A 25,810-nucleotide genomic window follows, 5' to 3' on the forward strand; every position below is an offset into this window, starting at 1 on the left:
GTTACTTCCTACATCCTAGATCTAGATAATCAACTCCATTGCAAGGAAAGAACAAACCTAAAATATAAAATAAAGCATACTTACAACCCAAGATGTGAGAAGAAGGGGAAGAAGAAATGCTTATCAAGGTTTACGATGTTTTGGGGATGCCTCCTTACTCCGGAGATGGACGGATCATCAAGGAATGGAGGTGGATGAAACCCTAGGATATCCCCCTAAGGGGAGAACCCTTCCCCAAGGAGAGGGACAAAGTCTCACATCCAATATGAGTCAAACAATTTGGTTCTTGGCCTTTTTATACCTCCTCCAAACTGCCCAGGAAAACTAGGATTATAGGGGGTCTAGTTGTAACGACCACCCTTCTTACTACTACTACACTCTAAGGATGACCGTTACTTGACTACTAACTCTACTTAATCGGTATGATAAAAAAATCACATGGAAACCCTACCAAAAAATTTTGGCAGAGTCTCCCCTATACCGGTGACCATATCCGTAAATACATACAGAGTATACTCAGCCACAGGCGGTTGGAACATATATTTTCACAACCACGCAGTTTAATAAATCAAAACATGCAGGTAATGAAAAGCGGAAACATAACTTCTTACTACAAAATTTTCTTATCAACTTAATAAGAAATTAAACTAAACAAATTCTTAAACTAAGTGAGTTCTTTAGCTAAGTCCAAAGGATCTCCATAGTCCACACATCACACACCGTCACAGCATCTCCTTGTCGCCTTCTTCCTTATACTTTAGCTTTTCCTTTATCTGCAGTAGGAGGAAAATAGTATCTATAAGCTAAAAGCTTAGTGAGCGCTATCCTACTCACAAAAACTCGATATGCATGTATATAAATAAAACATGCTAAAACTGAATGCTAACATGTAAAGCTACTCATGCTCATAAATAGCAAAGAAATCAACTAACTGAAAAGCTAACATGTATAGCTACTCATGCTCATAAATAGCAAAGAAATCAACTAACTGAAAAACTAACATGTATAGCTACTCATGCTCATAAATAGCAAAGAAATCAACTAACTGAAAAACTAATATGTATAGCTACTCATGCTCATAAATAGCAAAGGAATCATGCTAACTGAAATACTAAACATGTACAGCTAATCATGCTCATAAATAGCAAAGGAATCATGCTAACTGAAATACTAAACATGTACAGCTAATCATAGAACTATCATGTGTATCAATAGGAAACTGAACTGATACATAAGCTGAACTAATTAATGCTAAACTGAGTCTAACTTGTATTCACATAACTAATTTGTGAAGTTTTGAAAACTATTTACATAATAGATCAAAATAGTAATCATGCTGTTGATGGGCCCGGCAACTGTACTTGCTGTGCGCGCATCCCTAACTAAACCCGGGATTACAAGTTCCGAATCTAGTAGGGTTTACTAGGTTATCTAAACCTAGGGACGACTGTGGGAGCCCAACCCAATGGATATCTAATCCAGTACAGTGCCACTGCTGAAAATAAAATACTGATTTCATAGCTAATTTTCTTATCTTGCTTTTACTAGGTTATCTGAACTTAGAACTAGGTTATCTGAACCTAGAGGCGACTGTGGGAGCCCACCCATTGGACCGTAGTCCCATATAAGCTGAAGCAAGACTAAATAAGTTATTTTAAATGCTTCTACTGCATTTACTGAGCTATTTAAAATGCCTACTGTAGCATTATATTGAGCTAAGCATTTTATCAAGCACTTGGGGTGCACTAGAACACACTCTACGTACTGAAAATCTGTATACAAAGCTTAACATAAATCTGCATGTAAAGCTTAATCAAAATCTGCATACTAAGCTTATCTAAATCTGCATACTAAGCTTATCTAAAATCTGCATGCAATACTTATGAAAATCTGCTTATTAAAAATCTGCATACTTTACTTATAAAAATCTGCATGCTATAAAAATGGAACTGCTCATGTTATTCCAATAGCAAATAGGGAACTAGAACAACTTAAGCATGCTGTGAAAGTAAAACAAATTCAACTACTAGGCATGCAATAGAATCTAGAAAATCTGCTCATGTTATTCTAATAACAAAGGAATCTTAGAAAATAAAGGAATCATTGCTGCATGGAATTAACAGGATATCATGCTTACTAAATCAACACAAAAGGATCTAAACTACTATGAATTGGTGGCTGTTCTTGCCCATGAATATGCACAAAAGATCTATCCAAACATACTAGCGTTCCAACTTGTGCATGCTCATAAATAAAACTGCTCATACTCATTGGATAGTATGGAAGAAAAATAAATTCTGCAGCAAATAAAATCTGCACTTAATGGAACCTAACATTACGAATTGTTTCTAGCAAAACAAGACCTAAGGAACAGCAAATAAAATCTGCACATAAAAGCTACTGGTGCTTAACCAATAGCAATGAGAACTGTGCATGCCCAATTCATAGCAAATAAATCTAGGAATTAAGTCTGCTCATGCATATTCAATAGCTAAGAAATAGAAATAAGAATCAATACATGACAATTAACATCAACTAATTCCTACTGACATGAACTACGAACCAAAGGTGAACTCTGACAAATCATGGCAATTAATCATCAACTAAAGACCTACTGTAATGAACTACAAAACAAAGGTGAAAGTTGACAAGTTATGGTAATTAGCAAGGGACTCAAACTGAAGCTAAAGAACCTAAAGTACTTAATGTTAGGGCTGATCTTGTCCCATGATTAGCAAAAGAAAGATCTAAGCCGAATCTCTGGGGGTGTTCTAAAACCAAAACTGGCTGAAACTAAACTTCTAGGGTTTCATGCGTGCTCCGGAAACAATCCTTACTACAATCACTACTCTGTTCAATGGCACGGCAGGAACCCAAAAGATACCAACGTGTTGCTGATAAGGAAAAATTGCTACTGGAAACCTAAATTTTATAACTGTTCTTCATGCTTAAAATCCCTATCTTCTTTCTTTAGGGTTCATGGCAGTAAGCATCAAAAACAAAACCCCTCAAACTTGCTTCGAAATCCAAAAGGAAACAAGAATCCGAAAGCCATGAAAATGAATCAAAGCTCGAAACAACTCCTACTGCAGGTGAGAAGCAACTCACCTTCGTTTCCTTGACTCACAGCCAAAGGAGAAACCTCCTAGTGCTTCTAGGGTTCGGGTGAGCTCCCAATCCCGGCTCTTCTTCGTGCTCCCGACTTCCTTCTTGACGAGAGGAGCCCGATGGTACGAAGACTCCACGGAGAGGGGTGCTCGTCGGAGAAGCCCTAGCTTCCTCGGCTTCGTTTTCGCTCACGAAGATCGCCGACGCCGTCGCCCGAACAGCGCTGTCGCGCGCGCGAGAGAGAAAAGGGCGAAGGAATTAGGTCACGGGAGAGAAAAGAAATAACTTAACCCCCTCTTAACTTGTCCTTTTATAACTTAACAATATTACATGTTCTTATCTGTTCACGAAATAACCGCAGAACAGTTGGTCAGCCATGTTTTGACCAAATCAAAGGTCTAGGTTTCGAATCCTCAGCTGCAACTTATTTCCTTCCTATTATTCTCTATTACTAACTTCTACCTTATATATATTTTATTCCACATATAATTAACAAAACATCCATAGACCAGATGGTTGGGCTGAATTTGTTAAGAATCGGATTCGAGTCCGATGTCTTGGGTTCAAAACCCGGCTTCAACATATATATTTATTATTATTTTTTTTAACTTCTTCCTCTGGGTAAAAATGCCAAACGAACTCCAAAAATAGCATAAAAATACTCTAAAAATTTCTAATAATCTCTAGAATTTTTCTAAAATATTTTTAGATTTTAATAAGGTATTTTAGGACTCCAAATCATAAAATTTGGGGTGTTACACTAGTAAACCAAGTTTTTCATCCATTAAACCTAAATCAAATTTGTAGCCCTTGAAATTATGTACAATATGATAATTTGATCAAGCCCTGGCTCCAACCAAGCCTAAAGTCATGGTGTTCAAAATTTGGTCTGCATTCTGGGTGAAGGTCCCGATGAAGCTGCAGTTAGGAGGCACGACCATGCCTTTTAGCAATGCTAGACTCTACTTTCTCTCTATTAAACCTGAAGAAAAGTTGTAGATCTTGAATTTATCTATATTTCTATATAAAGAATAGCCTATAACTCCAACCGAGCGCAAAGTTATGGTTGTTTCAAAATAAATCTGCAGTCAACCTAGGTTTCAACACAACCTTATTTTTACATGACACGGTCTCGTGTTCTCTGCCACATGGCCATATGTAATACACACACCATGGTCTTCCTCTTCTTTGGATAAATGGCATGTCCGTGTGAAATCACATGGCCAAGGTCTTCCTTGGCTCCGGAAGAATGGCACGACCATGCCTTTTGGCATGACTGTGTGGTTTCACACGGATTGAGCATGATTTGCCTTTGGTGGGGGCATAATCATGTGAAACCACGCGTCCTACCCTTGCTTTGCCTCCATAGGGGAGCACGACTGTGCCTATGGGGCATGGCCTGCCCATGGGCTGGCATAAGGCTATGTGCTTTCACACGGCATGAGCTTGATTTCTTCCTGAGTTGCTCCGTGTGTGTTTTTGCTTCATTTTTGCTCCAATAGCATCTTGTCAATCAAAACATGCAAAGAGCATATCTTTGAACAAATAGAATGAAAATATAATATTATAATAAAATAGGGTGCAATAGACAGATTATGATCATGAAATATAAGTAGATATGCGTCAAAACATGAATAAAAGTGTATATAATCTATGCACATCACAACCCTAGACTTAAACATTTGCTTATCCTCAAGCAAAAACTTCATCTAAATTCATGTGATTAAATAGTGCATCATAATCTCTAGCAAGTCAATCTAATCATATTAAATGATTTCATTTATGAGTAAGATACAAAAGTTATTTGAATATGGCCTAAATAATAGATCTCCATGTTTAGTAAAATAGTGGCCTAAATTTATCAAGTATCAATCCCTAAGCCTAGACAGGTTGTCATAAAACTGTGTTCTTTATGCTTCTATCAATAGACACTTACCTACCACATGCATAATTTATATCTCTAAAACTACACAATGTCTCAAAGGACTACTCGGAATCAAAAGAAACATAATATTTATTTTCCTTGTAACCTAACTCAGTCTCAAAGGGGTAAATTGTTAGTTTCCACTCACAACAACTATTTTCTATCCCTTATTCATAAGATTTTTTTCTTTTGGTGCTTAAAGGTGTAGCACTAACACAAATATAAATATATAAATGCAAATTCAGGGATTTTGATTTTTCCAAGTGAGTTACCATAATCTGAGATTGTCTAGTAACCAAAATGTAATTAAGAGATCACCTTAGAAACATAAGTACTAGTCCAGTTCTATGAATCATGACTATTTTCAAAGTTATCTACCATCAAAATTAGGCAAGATGTAAAGAGATCCTAAAACAAGGCCAACACTCAAATTTCTATAGTAAAATCATTGCTTACTTCATGTTAACATAGAAAGGAAAAGATAGATTGCTAAACATACTAGCACAATAAGTAACCAATAAACCACATGAAATCTAGAACAAGCGTGCTAGTATTTTACATTAAAGAACAAACAATTACGATGTGATGAAGGATGTAACTAGGAAAAATTTTATTATACAAAAAGAAAACTAACTAAAAACTAAACTAAACCCAACGCATCCCCCTAGACATAAATTTTTCATTGCCCATAAAAACTAGAAATGTAATGTGGAGGAGGTTTTTGAAGTTAGAGAAGTTTCTAAGTGATTAGCTCCAAATGATTAAGATTCATGTTCTTGAAGATACTCCTCTATCTGATGCTCATATTCCACCACAATCTTGAATCCTATAAAAAGAAGATAGATGAGAAAAATTAAGTAGAAGATATGAGTTATTATGAATAAAGAAAAGGAACTAGAAAGAAACTAAAAAAAATGAAAGCAAGATAGAACTTGGGTAAGAAGCACTTATTTAAGGTCATTAGCTCGACCACCTCATTGTTGGTTAGTCCTAGGAAAACGTACCGGTTCCATTGTACAAAATTTTTTGTACAAGTGTCGAACCTTTCCTTAAATAACCTATTGTGTTCTTTAGAAGTTAAATTAGGAATCGCAGACGGAACTTAACATCATTGATTCCAAATTTAACTTATCTGTTCTTAATGGTTTAGATTTGAATCGCAAGCGGAACTTAACACTATTGATTCAAATCTACCTAAGTTATTAATTCCATAAATATTAATTTCTAAAATTGGCTTCCAGGACTGCATGACGAGGCACATGGCCTTCTTGGATATGGGAGCAACCACCACCGCCTAGGCAAAGCCTTTTAAGGAAAGCTAATATTTATTTCCTTAAATAACTCTAGGTTAACCAAAAAGAACAATCGAATCACAAATTTGAAAAAGAAGATAACACAAACTCAAAAAATAAATTCGATAAACTAGATCTCATTGCCTCTTGTATTTAGAATTCAAACAAAGAAAAATAACTAGTATGATGCGGAAGAAAAATATTAGTTATACCTTCTCTTTGTAAGCTAATGACCTCGAGATCTTCTGTCGTATTCCTCGCCTCGCCTTGGACGACGTGTGGGCGACGATCCTCCAAGAGGAACACCACCCAAAAGAGTCCTTCCTCTTCCTCTAAGTTTCGGCCACCACCACCACCAAGGAGAAGAGCGCAAAGGGAAAGGGAGAAGGGAGAGGGCCGACCACCAAGAGGTCTCCAAGCAAGAGAATAAGAGTTGTGTCTCATGAAGCCCCATCACCCCTTCTTTTATATTACTTGCCCAAGGCAAATAAGGAAAAATCTTTTACAAAAAATAAAATCATCCAAGAGTTTTTCCTTTTCTCTTTTTATTTTTCCTTTTCTTTCCTCTTGATTGAATCAATCACCAATCAATGGTTGTGATCAATCCTATATGATTTAGGATTAAGTTTGGCTGGCCCCTTGCTTGGGCACCAAGCAAGGTGGCCGGCCACCATATTTAGGAAAGGAATAATAATTTTTTTTAAAAAAATTACAAGAGAAAAAACTCTTATAAAATTTTACAAGCTCTCTTTCCTATAGTAGAAGTTAAAAAAGGAAAGTTTCTAAAAATTAAAATCATGTTTTAAATTTAAAAACTCTCTTATAAAATTTCCTTTTTTAACATGATGATAGAAAATTTTAATTTTAAAACTTATCTCCCTTTTTTTCTTAAACCATGAGGATGGTTAAAAAAGGAAAGTTTTAAAACTTTTAAAACTCTCTATTAAAATATGTGGCCTAATTCAAATAAGGAAAGTTTTTAAAAATTAAAATCTCTCTTTTAAAACTTATAGTTTTCCACAAAGAGAAGATTTTAAAAATTCAAAACACCCCTCTTATTTGAATTAATCTTGGTCGGCCCCTACAAGCTTGGTCACCAAGCAATAGGGCCGGCCCCTATAAGAGGATGTGGCCGTCCATTGCTTGGTCACCAAGCAATGGTCCGGCCCCCTTCTTGGACACCAAGAAGAGCCTTACATTTGGATGGACTTGAGGCTATAATGAGGCTACGACAGGGACCTAGAGGAGAAATTGGTTTTGGCCTTCCGATGAGCTTGAGTATCCCGTGCTCGCCCCGAACACACAACTCAAGTTCATCGATAATAACTTATTCCACTAGAGAGTTATTACCGCACTACCACACCAATCCTAAATTACATTATGAGCTCCTTCTTAACATGAGTGTGTTAGTCTCCCTGTGTTTAAGATTACGAATATCCACTAATTAAGTAAGTTACTGACAACTCACTTAATTAATATCTAGCTCCAAGAGTAGTACTACTCAACTTTATTGTCATGTCGGACTAGGTCCACCTGCAGGGTTTAATATGACAATACTTATGAGCTCCTCTTGGGGACATTCTCAACCTAGATTACTAGGACACAGATTCTTTCTATAATCAACACACACACTATAAGTGATATCATTTCCCAACTTATCGGGCTTATTGATTTATCGAACTAAATCTCACCCATTGATAAATTAAAGAAATAAATATCAAATATATGTGCTTGTTATTATATTAGGATTAAGAGCACACACTTCCATAATAACTAAGGTCTAGTTCTTTTATCAAGTCAGTATAAAAAGAACTTACCTAAATTGGTCCTACTCAATACACTTAGAGTGTACTAGTGTAATTTATTAGTCAAGATAAACTAATACCTAATTACACTACGACTATTCCAATGGTTTGTTCCTTTCCATCTTAGTCATGAGCAATTGTTTATAATTTATAAAGAACTGATAGCATGATCTTCTGTGTGTGACACCACACACCATGTTATCTATAATATAAATTAATTGAACAACTACATTTATCATAAATGTAGATATTTGACCAATGTGATTCTTATTTTTAGATAAATGTTTATACCAAAATCTAACCTTTTAGTATACTCTCTAACACTCATGTGATATATCTAAATCTCGATATTGGAGGGGTAAGATATTTCAACACCCTCTTACCAAGGGCTCTTATTGTGGAAGGAGCTTTCATTATAGGAGATATAAAGTGAAGTATCGCTCTCTCCATCTTCGTCTTCTTGGAAGTTCTTTCAGGTGGTCGAAGATGACTCAGATTGAGCTTCCAATTTTGGGTCCAAGTGAAATCTACACATATAAAGAAAGAGCACACCTCCCATACAAAAGAAAGATGAGAAAGAACTATAAAAACATTAGTTTTAACTGAGCATGTATCAAAAGAAGAATCACATCCAATAAAATCAATGACGGGTACCTCTATGAAGTTTTCTAAAAGATCACTAGTGATACTTACTTTGCATTTTCGAGAGATACATGAAAGTTCCAAATAAGTAGACGTGTCTTCTTTAAAATTAAGTACTGATTTTGGCTCTGGCTTAGGTGGCAGTGCAACTAAGGATGGTGATTCTTGGGGCTCTGCCATATCTGCATAAGTATTGTGTGGAGATAGGAGGTGATTCTTGAGATGTTACTTCCATAACACAGCTCCCTACACTTCCTTCTATATCATTAACATCATCAAATACACAACTAAATAATGCACTGAGATCAATATCATCTGTAGAAGAATTAACAACATCACTTACAATCTTAGATTGATCCATCCCAACACATTCATCATCTGAAAATTCTATTTCACTATAATACCCTATCAACCCAAGAGGTAGATCTGAAAACTTGCTAACTAATGCAATATCATTATACTCCTCATCTTAAGAGTCTTCATTTTTATACATATTAAGAAATTTACACTCAACCATATTGATATCATAGAATTTGCCAAAATCTTCATCTTTGTTGGCCCCCACTAGCCTTTATGGAAAAAGAATCCTTAGTGGAGGTCTTGGGAAGGATTGATCTTTTTTTTCTCATATTTCTTTTAAGCTCATGGCGGAGGTCCAACTTGCTTGTTAAGTGATGGTGTGATCAACTATTAAGGGAAAGGTACTTGTGACCTTTGGATACTTTCTGGAGTAATGGAACTGAGTTTTTGTGGGTTTTTTTATTGTTCTTCTCCTCAATTCTATACAAGTCCTTCTCCATAAGTTCTTCATTATTCTTGTCACTTCTTAACTTAATATCATTACAATGTTCACTAGACCTTGTTTGGATAAGAGGGAGGTTATGTTTGAATCATTTTAAAATTATGCTATCAATCTTTGCCTCCAACTATTCGAACCCCTCATTTTATGACTTGTGATTTTTAAAGTTCTTGGATGGTTAAACTGTATTTTGTTTGGTTGACTCTTTTGCCTTTAGGGCTTACATTTCCAAAGTTCTCGAGAGAAATTCCATCAAACTTTTATCTGACCATTCATGAAGGTTCAATGTGACTTGATAAATTAATGTGAATGCTTCATCCACATTTTTGTTCATAAAAGAAACTCCGACAGATGAATCCAATAATGACTTATCTGAAAAAGAAATCTCCCTTTAGAATATGTGCAATTACAACCATCTTTCTAAACCATGGTGGGGACATTATCTTGATAAACCTTTGAATTTGTCTATGCTTCAAATAATGATTCTCCCTCAACCTGAACAATGTTTGTGATGAAATTTCTCATGTAAAGCATTCTATTTGGAGGGAAAAAATAATTCAGAAATCGCTGCTCTAATTGTTCCCAATTTTTAATGCTTTGAGGATGGAGAGAATAAAACCAAGTCCTTATTCTTTCATTGATACTGAAAGGAATTACCATTAATCGAACTATATTCGCTGACACTCCTTCATAGTTTACCACATTGCAATATTCTAGGAATGTCTCAAGGTGTAGATATAGGGTTTCTGATACTTCTCCTCTAAATTTATGATCTTATATCATGGTAATTAACTTTGAGTCTAGTTGGAAACTTTTTACTTCAATATGAGATTTTACAATGGGAAACATAAATCTTAAGAGATGGGTGCAAAAAATTCTCTTAAAGGCTTGCTTGACATGTTAATGCTTATGGATATTTAAAAAAAAAATTGTGAGAAAAAACAAAAAAATATAATTAAGAGCTAGAAAGAATAGGTAGAAATTAAAGAAAGACAAATTGAACTATAAACTAATGATAATAAAAAATAAATGAAGAAATAAAAATAAACAAGAAAATGAAAACCCTATTAACAGATCTAGAGTAACTCATATGCTAATCAACTAATGTTAATGCGAATAATCCCTGACAACAACACCAAAAACTTGATGTGAGCCCATAAGTATTCGGGTGTCATCAAGTAATAAAATATTAATCCCATGAGAACTGTTGATTAAGCACTAGAGATGTTGCAAAGTAAGTTATTTGGACGATCAAAAGTTGGCTGTGGCACATGCAAACTAACGAGAGAATTGAAGAGAGGGAGAGAAGGTTGAGAGAAAGAGAGAGCAGAATTAATCTTGAGAGGGGTTGAGCTTAAGAGGATGTGAGAAATGGTTTGGGAGGTAATTTTAGAATTTTGATTTCACTATAATGCAAAATAATGTCCCTATGCATTATTCATCTCCTTATCTGCATCCTTATACACATGTAGGAAGTGTAACTAAATACCAATATACCCTGCAGTGGTTATGTCGGAGCGCTAACCCTATCGGTGTCCGATGTCACTAAGAGAAAGTGATTCCTATGAAGTCCAAAAATTGGATACCCTTATCAATAGGGCCCCTCGATCACAAATCACAAGAATACACTAACCCTATTAGCATAGAATTAGAGATAACCCATTAATCTAATTAGATGCTTCCTTGTAGAGAATTGTCCTCCGTTTCAAGGCAATGCACTAAATGTTTAAAAATAGGATACCCTTGTTATTAGAGTCTCTCAGTCATATGATCTAGGTGATTCTCACTACGGGGTGAATAATCAATACACATCTACATGTTTACACCATTCACATATTTCATCAAACACACAAAAGCCACAATACACATAGAACATGGCATAAATACTTCATTGAATAAGAAAATATACAAATACATAATTCAAACATCACATCATATCATAGTTACTTTCTACATTCTAAATCTAGATAATTTACTCCACTGCAAGGAAAGAACTATTGGTGCAATAGCCCCTGGGTCAGGTTGACCAAGTTGACTTGAGTCGGCTCAAGCTTGAGTCTTGATGTTTGGGTTTCGATGTTTGACAATATATAGAGATTGTAGGAGCAATCGTCCGATTGACGATATTGTTAGAGCAATTCCCCTCTGGTCAAGGTTTAACTAGTCTGATGTGAAGAAGAGCTAAGTAGGTCAAAGGGTTGACAGGATACTTGACTGAGAAAGTCTTAACTGGAGGCTAGGTAGTTGGAATATCCTAGTGAGTAAAGAAAGGTGAAAGACCTAGTGAGTGAAGCTAGGTAGGTGAAAGTTTCGGTGAGTGAAGCTTGGCAGTGGAAAAAATCTTAGTGTGTGAAGCTAGGTGAAAGTCCTGGTAAGTGAAGCCAGGTAGATGGAAAGTCATGATGAGTGAAGCCAGGCAGATGAAAAGTCATGATGAGTGAAGCCAGGCAGATGAAAAGTCCTAGTGAATGAAGCTAGATAGATAGAAAGACATGGTGAGTGAAACCAGGTATGTGGAGATCTAGGTGGGTCAAGGTTGATTGGACACCTAGTATTAGGAAGCTCAAGTAGGTTAAAGGATTGACCGGACACTTGGAACGAGGAGAAAAGTCCAAGTGGGTCAAAGGATTGACTTGACACTTGGTGAAGAAGTCCCAGCAGATCAAGGTTGATCGGATGCTAGGCATGAGTAGCCCCAACAGGTCAAGGTTGATCAGGGTTTGGGTTTGGAATCCTTGGACTTGAGTTAAACAAGTCAAAGGGAGATCAATCGATCAACCAATTGATTGAACCATGGTTCAATCGATCAGTAGATCGATTGAGGGTCTGCTGTGAAGAAGGTTGGCCCAATCGATTGACCAATCGATTGGGAAGTAAAATCGTGAGCACAGAATGCTCCCCAATCAATCAGGTGATCGATTGGGTAAGTCAATCGATCAAGTGATTGATTGGGGGTTGTTTCTCGAGCGTGGACGCGAGGGAGGCTGAATTGATTAGTCGATTGATTCAAGCCTCCCCAATCGATTGGTCAATCGATTGGGAAATGATCGTTGCGCAGGATGCAGGTTTTGGACGGCTGAGATCGTTGGGATCTTATGTGGCAATCGATTGGGAGCAAGCCCAATTGATTGGGAGCCCTAGAAGCAACAAGTATAAAGCCATGACAAGCTTTCTTCTCCACAGCGCTTACACTATTCTTCACTACGACTCATCGCCGGACTAAGAGCTTGGAAGAGAAGTGTTATTGCACTTTCCAAAGGGTCTAGAGGCATCTACAAACTACAAGGGTTCAAGCAAGAAGGTTTTTCATTTGTATTATTTTGTATTTACTTCTTGATTTTAGTTGTATGCTTATGTGAGTTTGTACGAGGTTTCTCTACCTCCGGTAGTTATCGAGAAGGAGTGTTTTTCTTAGTGGAGAGTGCGTCGTGTATGGATCCTTGGATTAGTCACCTCTTCTTGAGGTGGATACCAAGTAAATCTTCTTGTTAGTGTTGTGAGTGTTTATATCGAGTTCTTTTCCACTGCACATCATCACGAAGCATCAAGACAACGAACATGACAAGCTATTCACCCCCTCCTCTAGATACAAATCGACCCTAACAAGTGGTATCAGAGCAAGGTCACTCTTCACCAGAATCACCACCGGAATGGGAAACAAGCTAGAGGGAGAATAAGTTGAAGTAAATTTCAAAAGTCAAAGACTTCATCAAAAGGCTCAACTTCAAATGAAATTCCAAGATGGACTTGGATTCGACACAAGGGTGCCTCCACAATACATATCGACAAACATCAATTCTTAGAAATCAAGAATCAAAAACTTCTTCATGATGGAGATAGAGCAATGGTTTGCTCTAATGGAAGGTTTTGAAGCTCCAACAAATTCAAAGGGCAAGCTCCTCAAGAAGAACAAATGGAAGAATACAAGGATGCCTCAATAATAAAGTGACAATGCGATTGGTTAATTTATTGCCAAACAATATTTTGACTCAAATTGAAGAATATAAGGATGTCAAGGAGCTATGGAACAAATTAGCTAAAGTTCATGAGGAATCCTCCACTGTACCAATTCAAGAAAAATCCAAAGATGACAACTCATTAGATCAAGAAGGAGAGGAGCCCGAAGTTGAGAGATGCTCAACATCGGAGTAATAAGAAGAGGCTTTATCATCAATGGAATGCAATGAAAAGGGTAAAGAGGGAGCATACTCTTTGTTCCATGTACAAGATGAAGATGAAGAAGTCTCCACCTATAGGATTGAGGGGGAGCGACATTCGGTGACTTCGGACCAAGGAGAAGGAGAAGCTTCTACTTCCGATCAAGTGAAGAAGAAGAAGATGGGGCATCCTCCAAAAATCAAGAGACATCCAATGGAGGATCAAGTGTTATCCCTATATGTGAAGGTATAAGTAGTTCAATTAATAATAAAAAATAGATTATTTGCTTTGAGTGTAGGGAGCATGGGTACTATAAGAGTAACTGTCCCAAATTGACCAAGAATAAGGTTCAAGTGGAACCCAAGGATAAGGAGAAGCCTAAGAAGGTTGGCCCTGTGATAAGGAAGAGCAACGAACACATTGTGTGTTTCTTGTGCAAGAAAAATGGACATTATCGAAGTCAATGTTCAAAGGGGAAGAAACCAACCAAACTCAAAGAAGGAAGCAAGAGTCAAGGGGAGCTTATAAGAGCAAACCCAAGGTATCATTTGTTGAGCCAATTTCTTTAAATCATGGTAAAAAGCATGCTAGTTGAACTTTATATCATTTTAATGCTATTTATCATAAAAATAGAAGGCATGATAGGATTAAATAAAAATATATAGCTCTTCATGCTAAGACTACCTCACCTAAGATTAGGTAGGTAGATAAACTAGGTAAGAACACTAAGGACCTTAGTTATAAGCCTATAGAAATGCTCAAGGATTTAATGATAAATCAAAATCTAGGGATTTATGGAAAGAAAATCAAGTCTTGAGGTCAAGGCTTGACAAAATTTAAAAGACCCTAAAAAGAATGGAAAGTATCCTTAAGGGGTAAAAATAGCATAACCTAGGTTTAGGACAACAAGGGTCATCCAATGGCCATAGAGGTTTGGGATACAAACCTAAGGCTACGAAGGATGTAGCTTCATATCATAGGGTTCCATTGATGTACGTATATTTTATACACTTGTTTAGCATGTTTTGTCGCATATTCCTATATTTTACTCATGCTTTATCTATGCATTTTCATACTCCTTGCTTTACTTTTAGCATACTTACTCTTCCTTGTTTGGATATCTGCTTTTGTGTATTTTCTATCTATAGGAGTCGAATTTGGAGAGGAAATGATGTTCATGGTGAATCTAATTAATAAATGAAGGAAGTCAGCACCGGCTATGTGTGCCACACGACCATGTCGAAGGAACAGGAAGGAAAATGACCTCAGTCGTGTGGAGCAGACCGGGTGTGTAGCATCAGCACAAGAGGAGGATGACATGGTCGTGTGGATTCACACGACCATGTCATTTTTTTGAAGCAGAATCAGAACACGACCGTGTAGATCTACATGGCTGTGCAACCTTTCCAGAGGCCAACCATTGTCAAGCTGTGTGTGCCACATGACCCTTTAGCATTTCTAGAGGTCAAGATTGGCACGACGTGTGACTCCCACAACCGTGAGAGCCGTCTAGAGATGAAGCATGACACGGACGTGTGAATCTCACACGCCCGTGTGGCCTTGGCCAAGAGCTAAGTAGCTGAGGCTGTGTGAGATCCACACGGCCATGACACGGGCCGTGTGGCACCCAAACTCCTGCTCTATATAAAGAGTTCTTCTCCTTTGAGAAGGGGGAGGCTCTCCCTTTGGGGGGATCCAATCTTGAGGCTCTTCTCCATCTTTTGGGTTTTGATTCGGCGACCTAAAGACGCTCCCTGTAACACCCATGAAATTATAAGATAGGTGTATGAATATTATTTTTTCCTTAGAGCATAGAAATGAAAAGAATAAGAGAAAAAGGAAAATAAAAACAAAAAGAAGAAATATAGAATAAGAAGAGGTGAGGTCAAGGATTGAACCTTGAACCTCCCACAAATGATGGAGATAGATTTATGAATGATAACCATTAGGATAAGAAGAAATAATTGGAATGAAAGGAATGAAAAATTTAGTTAATGGAGAAAAGAAAACTAAGCAAAAGAGCAAGAGAAAACCAAGTTGCTTACCTCCTTTTCCCTCTTGGTTAAGAAAAGGGAGCAAGCAAAAGAAGGATTGACTACTTCTCTTCCCCTCTCTATTTTTCGTGGGAATTAATGGAGTGAGGGAAAAGAGGAGTTGGGGGAAAGAATGGGGACATGTCTCATTGGCAAGGGATAAATAGGATTAGAGAAGAAAACAAAGGGGTTTAATTCATTTTCCTCTTCCTCCTTCTTCCTTCTCCATTCTCACCGAACCAAGAAACTCCTTTCCCCTCCTCATACCAATTTCTAAGTTAAGTTATTCTCCAAGAAAGCTAATTACCGAGAAGGAAACTTCAAGTTCTAGCCCTTACAAGCAAAGGAAACAAGAGAAGATACAAGAAGAAGAAGCTTCCACCTTCCTTATCACTAGAACATCCTTTTTCTCTAAGGAAAACCACAAGCGAAAGTATGTAAGTTCCCCTCACCTGTGGTACAATAGCTCTTATTTTGCTATGAAGATTCGGTTGCATATAAAAAAAAAAAAGAAAGAGAAAGCTAAGAAAACATCATGAAGGAATTCTAACCAAGATAAGATCAAAGGAAGGATATAGAGAATGAAAGGATCTAGATTTAATATGTTTGAATATTTCTCTTGTAGCATGTATTTTATGGTAAGGATTTATCTATGTTAAAAATGTTTGGTAAAACCTAGATCCATGAGTATTCGGCCATGGTAAAAACTAAGGGCCTAGGAGAGCTTTAAGTTAAAACTAAGTATGCCAAGATCTCCTTAAGATAAGTCATGAAACTATTATGATATGCCATGATTATATGTTTAGTTAAACTCTATTCATGTCCATGAAGGTTCAGTTATGTTGGATTTTTTTTAAAAGCCTAGGAGAATTTAAAGCAAAATCTAAGATACTCATGATCTCCTTGATGAAATGATATGTAGCTAATCTAGTGGGCTCATGTTTATTGTTGTAAGGAAATTAAATTCATGTTCAATATCATTCGGCCACTTTATGATTCAGGACTTAGGGAACTTAGAACCTAACTCAACTATGTTCATGTTATTCCTTGATATATATGCTATGAAAGTTGTTTAAGGTTTCCATGCTTTTAGGACTCTTGAACCTAAATTTTTAGTCCTCTAGTATTCGGCCATGTCATGATGAAGGACTTAGGGAACCTAGAACCTAACTCAACTATGCTCATGTTATTTCTTGATATTTTTGCTATGAAAGTTATTTAAGATTCTCATGTTTTTAGGGCACTTGAACCCTAATTCTAAACCCTACATGTTTCGGCCACATCAAGATCTAGGGCTTAGGGAACTTAGAACCTAGCTCAACTATGCTCATGTTATTCCTTGATATATTTGCTATGAAGGTTGTTTAAGGTTCTCATGTTTTTAGGGCACTTGAACCCTAATTTCAAACCCTACAAGTTTCGGCCAATACATGATGAAGGACTTAGGAAACTTAGAACCTAACTCAACCATGCTCATATTATTCCTTGAAATGTTGCTATGAAAGTTGTTTAGGGTTCACAAGCTTGAATGATAGTCTTTAACCCAATGCATGCTTGATAAGGTTCGGCCATGATAAGTTGTAAGTCTAAGTAATCTAGAGCTCTACCTAAACTTGCTCATGATAGTTCTTATGGTATAAGAAGTGATGCTTGCTTAGGGTTCACATGTTGGGATGAAGTTTTCACTATAAACCCTAACCTATATGGTTCGGCCACAAAGAGATAATAGGGTTAGAGATCGAATTATGTTTTCCATGTATCTTATATGCCATGATTGTAAGATTTCCATGCTTCTATGTTTAATTATGCACACTTATGATCTATACATGATGGAAACCCTTATGCTATGGTGTGTATTATTTATGATGAAGCTATGTGCAAATTTATGCATGAAGGATATGATGTGCTGTGTGCCCAATTTATGCATTAAATATATGATGTGCTGTGTGCCCAAATTTATGCATGAAATATATGATGTGCTGTGTGCCCAATTTATGCATGAAATATATGATGTGCTGTGTGCCCAATTTATGCATAAAATATATGATGTGTTGTGTGCCCAAATCTTTACATACCATTATGATGAGTTGTGTGCCCAAAAGTCTATATGGTATGATATGATAAGTGACACAATGTACAAGAAGAGATAAGAACCATGATATGTAAGAACATGCTATTTTACTTTATGTATGGCTTGTACCAAGGGTGGGCTCCATAAGCGCCCTGGGGTCGATGGACTAAGAAACAGACCTCGTTAGGGATGGGCTCCTAAGTGCCCCTAGGTCGATGGACTAAGAAACGGGCCTAGTATGTATGCCTTGTAGGGTTCAAGACTTGCTACCTTGGACCTACATAGGACGCGTGCATTTATGTATGTGGTACAAGCCAGGGCCCTAATCATGTTAAGATTATGTTTAAGTATGTATATTATAAGTTTTCAAAGGACATATTGCATATGTTTTCATGATACATGGTTAGGAATTTACCTTGCATATAGCTTATGATTATGCCATGATATTTATGATGATGTTATGATATGTCAGGGTGAAATTGATGATTTTGTTATGTTATGCCATGCTACTTTACGCTTATGTTATGATATGCTATGATATGCTGCATGATATAATGAATTGCCTTCATGTGTTATGTCTTGTGATTTTGATATATGTCATACAGTTTTTGTGAGTAGGAAAGGAACTTACTGAGCCATGAGTGCTCACAGCTTACTTTCTTGTACTACAGATAAAGGCAAGGAATGGATGAACTAGGGGAGCAGCAGGAGGGGCTGGAAGGATGTGTGTGGTAGTGTCCTGGCTAAAGGAGAAAGACCTGCTTTTTGTTTAATAAGAACCATGCCTAGTTATGTTACTGCTTTATGACTCCATGACATTTAATTTTGTGTTTGGGCATTATGACTTACAAATCATGTTAAGTATGCTATGTGATTTCTATATGTCCAGGTGATTAGTCACGTTGATTCATATAGGAAAAAAAAAAAGAAATGTTTCTAAGTTTTATAAATAAGACTTCCGCTGTAGTAAGTAGGTATGTATATGTATGTGTAAGTAACCCCTGTATCCTTAGCAGGAGGGGTAGGGCGTTACACTCCCATCCACGATTCAACTCCGGTAGAAAGTATTGGTTCCGAAGATCACTCATCATCTCTAGATAAGCATTTCTTTTCTATCTTCTTGATTTGGATCGAAATGTTTATGATTTTCTTGTCTTTGGATATCTTCCTTTGTTTCATGGGGTAGATCTTCTTGTTCTAGGACAGAGGAAGTATTTGTGATGTGAATTGATGTAAGATCTCAAAAATTTTCCAACTTCCTATTTCAATGATGTTGCTTTGTTCTGTGCCTATTCAATCTTATATGGATTATTGTGTTTGTATCTAATTACCATTCTAGATTGGATGTTTGTATATCTTGTGGAACTTGTAGAGGTATTCTCTAGATTGTATGACCGAGGAGCGTCATGACAGGGCTGTCTCGTTAACGGACGTCTTGGGGATCACCTTGAAAGGTGAAGCAAGCATCTACAAAGAAGTGGAATAGATAGATGTATTGTTCCCTATATCTTGATGTGAATTGATTAGTGGTGTGTTTCTATGTTATATGACCGAGAGGTGTCGTGATAGGGATGCCCCGCTAATAGACTTCATAGGGATCATGACTATTTAAATGCTTAAGGTGTAGATATAAGTCCCTTGTCGGTGTCTTCTGCAGGAGACAACCGGCGACTTCTTAAAAATGCATGACAATTGAGGATAGGATTGGAAGATCATCTTACATTGATAAGTATCACAAAGAAACCAAATCACTTGGAACTTTTATAAAATCTAGTTTTTGCATCTACCTTTCTATTTCTATTTTTTATTTGCTTCGTAGTACATGTAAATTCCTTGTTGATTGTTTAGCTAATTTGTTTTGAGATATCTTTAGTGGTTATAACCAATCCCTATGGATAGGATATCTTTCTTATTACTGATGACGTAACCGTACACTTACGGTTCGTAACAAGTTTTTGTCGCCGTTGTCGGGGACTGCGTTTATAACATTAGAGATTATCATTTGAGTTAGACTAAACTTTTCTTTTCTTTTCTTCTCTTATAAGTAACTTGTAACTAGTTTTGTAATTCTGTTATGTAAGTTTACTTTGCATTCTTCTTAATATGTGATTCATATTTCTGCAATCTTGTTCTTGTATGCGAAAATCTAATTTTGTAGGTAATCTGCTACCTTTTGATCTTGAAATTGATAGAACCTTTCATAAAAGGAAATCCTCGCAAAGACATTTATAAGAACAAGTGCACTCAAATATGGCAAACAAATCGCTAAAAGATTACGCAGCACCTTATGCTAGAGGATTTTGTTCTAGCATCACAAGACCCTCTGTTGAAGCTAATAATTTTGAGATCAAGCCTACAATAATCACTATGCTCCAACTGAATCAATTTGCAAGTGGACCACATGAAGATCCTAATCAGCACCTAGAAGTTTTTTATAAAATCTGTGGAAATATAAAGATGAATGGTGTTCCATCTGAAGTTGTGAGATTATTATTATTTGGGTTTTCTTTAAGAGACAGAGCCAAGCAATGGCTAAATTCTTTACCAGCAAATAGCATTACCACTTGGAAACAGTGTGAGCAACAATTCCTTGATAAATTCTATCCTCCAAGTAAGACTGCTCATATGAGAAATATTATTACAAGCTTCAAACAGTCAGACTCAGAATCTTTATTTGAAGCATAGGATAGATACAATAATATGCTCAGACAATGCCCACATCATGGATTGGAGAAGTGGCTAGTGTTGCATACATTTTATAATGGCATCAACTATCATGTTGGAGCAATCCCTATGGTCCGCGGGACCATGTGTTTTGGTGTTTGGGCAAAGGGTTTAAGTTAGGTTCACCCTTGTATTTGATATGTGTATTTGAGTTGTGCAGGTTTGGAGGATACACATGTGACTCAGGTTGATGACTTCGGGTCCGGTGAAGGATGGAGCATCCGAGGGACCGTGGACAAGGCAGCGAGGACAAGGGCCGAGGGAAGCGACTTCGAGGCATACGCGAAGGATGACATTGGGGACGAGCTGCGGGCTTTAATGCATCCAAGGGACGAGAGCCAAAGGAAGTAGGCTTGAAGGCAAGAGGTCAAAGCTGCAAATGAAGCGTCAAATGAGTCATAAGGGTGAGGGTACGAGTGCATGAGAGATTGTACTCGGAGTAAAATACTAGTTTTAGGGTTTTACTATAGCAGTACTGCAGCGCTACTGTAGCAGTCGACTGCATGTTTTAGCAGTCGACTGGTGCAGTCGACTGGTGCAGTCAACTGGCAGTGAACAGAATGTCTCTGTTCGCTCAGTTAGTGTGGAATCGAGCCGTTGGGATGTAACGGTCGAATTTCCACAAAGGGCAGTCGACTGCATGTTTTAGCAGTCGACTGGTAGGCGGGGTTTTCCAACCTGTGGCCTATATAACTAAGCCTTGGGAGCTTGGTTGAGGTTGACGAAATAGAGGTGGTTAATCTCTATTAGTATTCTACTTGTTCCCTAGCTTGTAAAGAGTCCTTGGTGAGAGTTGTGGTGAGGTTTCTCCACCCACAAGGAGCTACGTGAGCTAGCAGGAGTCTTCCGAGGAGTAATCCACTGATGGATAGGGATCGTCCACCTTACGGATAGCCATGGAGTAGGAGCTTTATCTCCGAACCACGTAAATCGGCGTGTGTTGGTTTGCTTGCTCTTTCTTGTTCTTTGTATTTGTATTTAGCTTTCATATTTGTGTTTGTATTATTTGTATTCTGCTGCGCAACCAACAAATACGTAGAAAGCGAACGATTTGGGGGCGCCGTCTATCCAACCCCCCTTCAAGTCGGTCACCGATCCCCGAACAAGTGGTATCAGAGCGAGGACGCTCTCTATTGGACTAACCGCCAAGGAGACAAAAGATGACCAGCTTGATTAAACCTCCAAAGTTTGAAGGAGGAAGCCTTGGGGGCATCACCTATTGGATGATGAAAATGGAGATCTTCTTCAACACGGATTGGGACACCATGACGGTGGTAAAGGAGCCATTCAAAGTCCCAAAGGACAAGAAAGGAAAGAAGCTCCAAACACGACATTGGATTGAGGAGCAAACCTCACGATCGGAGGTAAACTCAAAGGTAATAGCAATTTTAATTGATTTATTGCCTCCTAATGTGATAAGTGGTGTAGGTAAATATGAGAACGCCCATGAATTGTGGAGTAAAGTGAAGAAATTACCATGGGAGGAATTTTTGCCTACATAAGAAGAAGAAGAAAAATCCGAAGAAAGTGATGAAGTGGTCCAAGAGGAGAAGAAGGACCAATCGGATGTGGAGACCAATTCAACATCAAAAGAAGAAGAGGAAGTAAATTTGGTCACATTTGAGGAAAAGGATGAAGAAAGGTCATCCACAAGTGTGGATGAGGAAGATATAGCATCTATATCCTCAAGAATTAAAGAAAATTCCAAGGCAAGTGAAGAAGAAGAAGAGGTCTTGGAAGTGGTCAATCTAGCAAGCACCTCCACCGAAGCAAAGTCAAAAGATCACATCATTTTTTTCGGGCGCAATGAGAAGGGACACTACAAGAGTAGATGTCCTATGGGTAAGAAAGAGGTATCTCCTAAACTCAATTCAATCTCTTTAGAATCTAATTTGAGTTGTAGGAAGAAGAAGGAGAAGAAGTGTAACGCCCGCCCTTCCATGGACACTCTGACTGCCCTTAGAGGGACGGGGTTACTTACATTCACCTAACATACTAATGCATATGAACTCATGGCAGCGGAAGACATACTTAAAAATTTATCATATGCATTTGATTGTCTTAAACATGGCATGTGAATCATAACTTATTAGCATTTTACCATATCATAATTATTCTAACTTGAGCAAAATATCATAAGAGCATAACATACTAGCTCAAACTATCATCATAAGCATAGGGTCCAAACTTAGTTCACATGCACAAATTTAACCAAATATAGATTTAAACTTAATTTGATCTATCCACCATGCCACTTCCACACACATCATCATTGCCCTTTCCTGCTGCTCCCCTTAATTCATCAATTCCTTGCCTTTATCTGCAGTATAAGGAACATAAAACTATAAGCCCAAAGGCTTAATGAGCTCCTTTCCTACTCATAAAACATAAAGCACATAACACAACATAGCATGTGAAACATAGCATAGCATAACATAGCATGGGGAATCATAACATAGAACATATCATATCTTATAAGAAACATAACATATCATAACATATCATGAGGGAACATAACGTAAACATATCATCTCATATAAGAAGTATAACATAGCATAGCATAGCATGTGTGCACATATCATGAAACATATCATTTCATGTAAGCACATATCATGAGACATATCATATCCTGTAAGCATGTATCATAACTCATACCTGTTCATAATAGTGCATAAACAATAATTCATAAAATATGTGCATGTAGATGCAAGATGTATATATTTTTTTAAAACATGTATCATGGAATGCACATATGCATCTTGTCTCTTTTAAAACATATCATATACATATTTGAACATAATATCATCATGAGGGCCCGGCTTGTACCACATACATATATAAATGCGCGCAATTCCTAGGACAGGGTAGCTAGCCCCGAACCTACTAGGGATCTAGGTCCGTTCATAATCCGTCGACCTAGGGGCGTACTAAGGAGCCCATCCCTTTTTACTAGGCCCGTTTCATAGACCATCGACCTCGGGGCGCTTATGGAGCTCACCCTTGGTACAAGCCATATAAAATAAAATATCATGTCATACATATCATGTCATCATGCATATCATAGCTTATCATACATGTCATAATTTCTTGTCATATCATGAAGAGAGCTCTTGATCCCATCTTAAGGGAAGCATCTCTTTGCCATACCATGAAGAGTGCTCTTGATCCCAACTTAAGGGAAGCAACTCTTAGGCTTTTCTTCTTACATAAGCCTTTCATACATATGTCATGAAACATAACATGTTCATATCATAACATAAAACATAACATGTGATCTTCATAACATCAAGCATGGCATATCATATCATGAAGCATAGCATATCATATCATGAGCATATCATATCATATCATGAGCATAGCATATCATATCATGGAACATAGCTTATCTCATAACATAAGGCATAACATATCCTATCATGAACATAGCCTATCATATCATGAGCATAGCATATCATATCATGAGTATAGCTTATCATCTCATAGAGCATAACATATATCATATCATGAAGCATAGCATATCATATCATGAAATCATACATTATGAGGAAACATAAGCATGCATAGTTGGGTTTAAAACTTTTCCCCAATCCTATTCTTCCAATCTTGGCCGAAACCTTACTAGCATGGATTCTAAACATTGGCCACCATACAAAACATGAAACTTATACCAACTCTAGATAATTAGTCATACATCATAAAGAAGCATAAAACAAGCATGGTTAAATTTCAAGACCTTGCTCTAAGCCCATATATTTGCTTGGCCGAACCTTAAGGTGAGGTTCTAAGCATTCATTTCTACAATATGTAGCACGGAAACGTATCTAATCTTATATACAAGATCACACAACATGTAGAGCCATAACCAAGCATAATTAGGTTAGAAAAACTTAACTCTAAGCTTACACTCTACCTTGGCCGAAACCTACAATTAGGGTTTCCATTCTTTTAGTGCAACATGTGACATAATGGCTTAACCTAGCTACATACAAGGTATCATACTTCATGAATGAACACAAACAAGCATGTTTAGGTTCTAAATTTTTAGTCCTAGGCCTCTTATACTCTCTTGGCCGAAACTTGCAACTAGCATTTTCATATTTTTCATACAACATAAAGCATAAAAATCTAAGCTACCAATACACAAGGGTTCATGCATCATGAAGGAGCATAACCAAGCATGTTATCATTTAAAAATCTTACTCCAAACTTCATTTCTATTCTTGGCCGAAACATGTGACTAGGGTTTCCATATTTCTCATACAACATGAAACATAAAAATCTAGGCTACCAATACACAAGGGTTCATACATCATGAAGGAGCATAAACAACATGTTATCATTAACAAAACTTTGCCCTAAATTGCATTCCTAACCTTGGCCGAAACTTGAAAGTAACTTTCTCCAAACTTTATACAACATGGAGCATGGAAAACCTAAGCTATCCACATATAAGAAAGTTTAACAAGTTTAGGAACATAAACAATAAGTTTCCTTTTTAAAGCCTTACCCTAAACCCTATAACTCATCTTGGCCGAAACTTTAGGTTAGGGTTCTTAAACTTTTTAATATCATAGGGAGTATTAAGCTTAGCCAACAACATATAAAAGATCTTATATCATGAAGAAAACATAGGCAAGCTTGTTACCAAACAAAACTTGGATCCAAACCTTACTTTTTGATCTTGGCCGAAACTTTAAAAGTGAGGTTCTAGACTTCTTCTTTTTTCCAACATGAAGCATAGCTTGTAAACTTGTTAACCTAAATGACCACAAATCTAACTGGGCCAAAACTTGAAAAGGAAATCTCTACGATTTCAATAACGTTTACGTACGAAGAAAATTGAAAACTACTTGTACTGCAGTGAGGGGATACTCACATCCTCGCTTGATTTTCTTATGGAAGAGACCTTGCTTGTGGAGCCTTCCTAGAGAGGAGCTTCTTGCTTGGGCTCGGCAATGGTGAGGGGGGAGAAGCTCTTGGTCACGGTGAGGAGGAGGAGAAAGGAAGCAAAAATGAAGATTTTCCTTCATTTTCTCCTTTTATTCCAAATGAGAAGAGGAAGGAAAAATGAGTTTTCCTTCTCTTTTCCTTTACTTCTCCCTTAATGAAAAGAGGAAGCAAGAGTCCTCTTTTCTTTTGAGAGAGAGAAGGCAACTCTAACTTCTCTTTCTAAATGAAAGAAGCTCTTTTCTTACTCTTAACTATATTGTCACTTCTCTCTCTAACAATATCTTCTCTTGGTCTATTGGTTAAC

The 25,810-nt window shown here is 37.2% G+C and overlaps 1 non-coding gene across 1 annotated transcript; it reads right to left on the reverse strand.

The window, feature by feature from the left end:
- Positions 1 to 20,454: 20,454 nt before the first annotated feature.
- LOC121988096 lies at positions 20,455 to 20,561 on the reverse strand. Its single transcript, XR_006113856.1, has one exon. It is a non-coding gene; the product is annotated as a small nucleolar RNA R71 (small nucleolar RNA).
- Between the last annotated feature and the right edge of the window lie 5,249 nt (positions 20,562 to 25,810).

Source organism: Zingiber officinale, chromosome 5B, assembly GCF_018446385.1.
Source record: "Zingiber officinale cultivar Zhangliang chromosome 5B, Zo_v1.1, whole genome shotgun sequence".
NCBI classification, from domain to species: domain Eukaryota; kingdom Viridiplantae; phylum Streptophyta; class Magnoliopsida; order Zingiberales; family Zingiberaceae; genus Zingiber; species Zingiber officinale.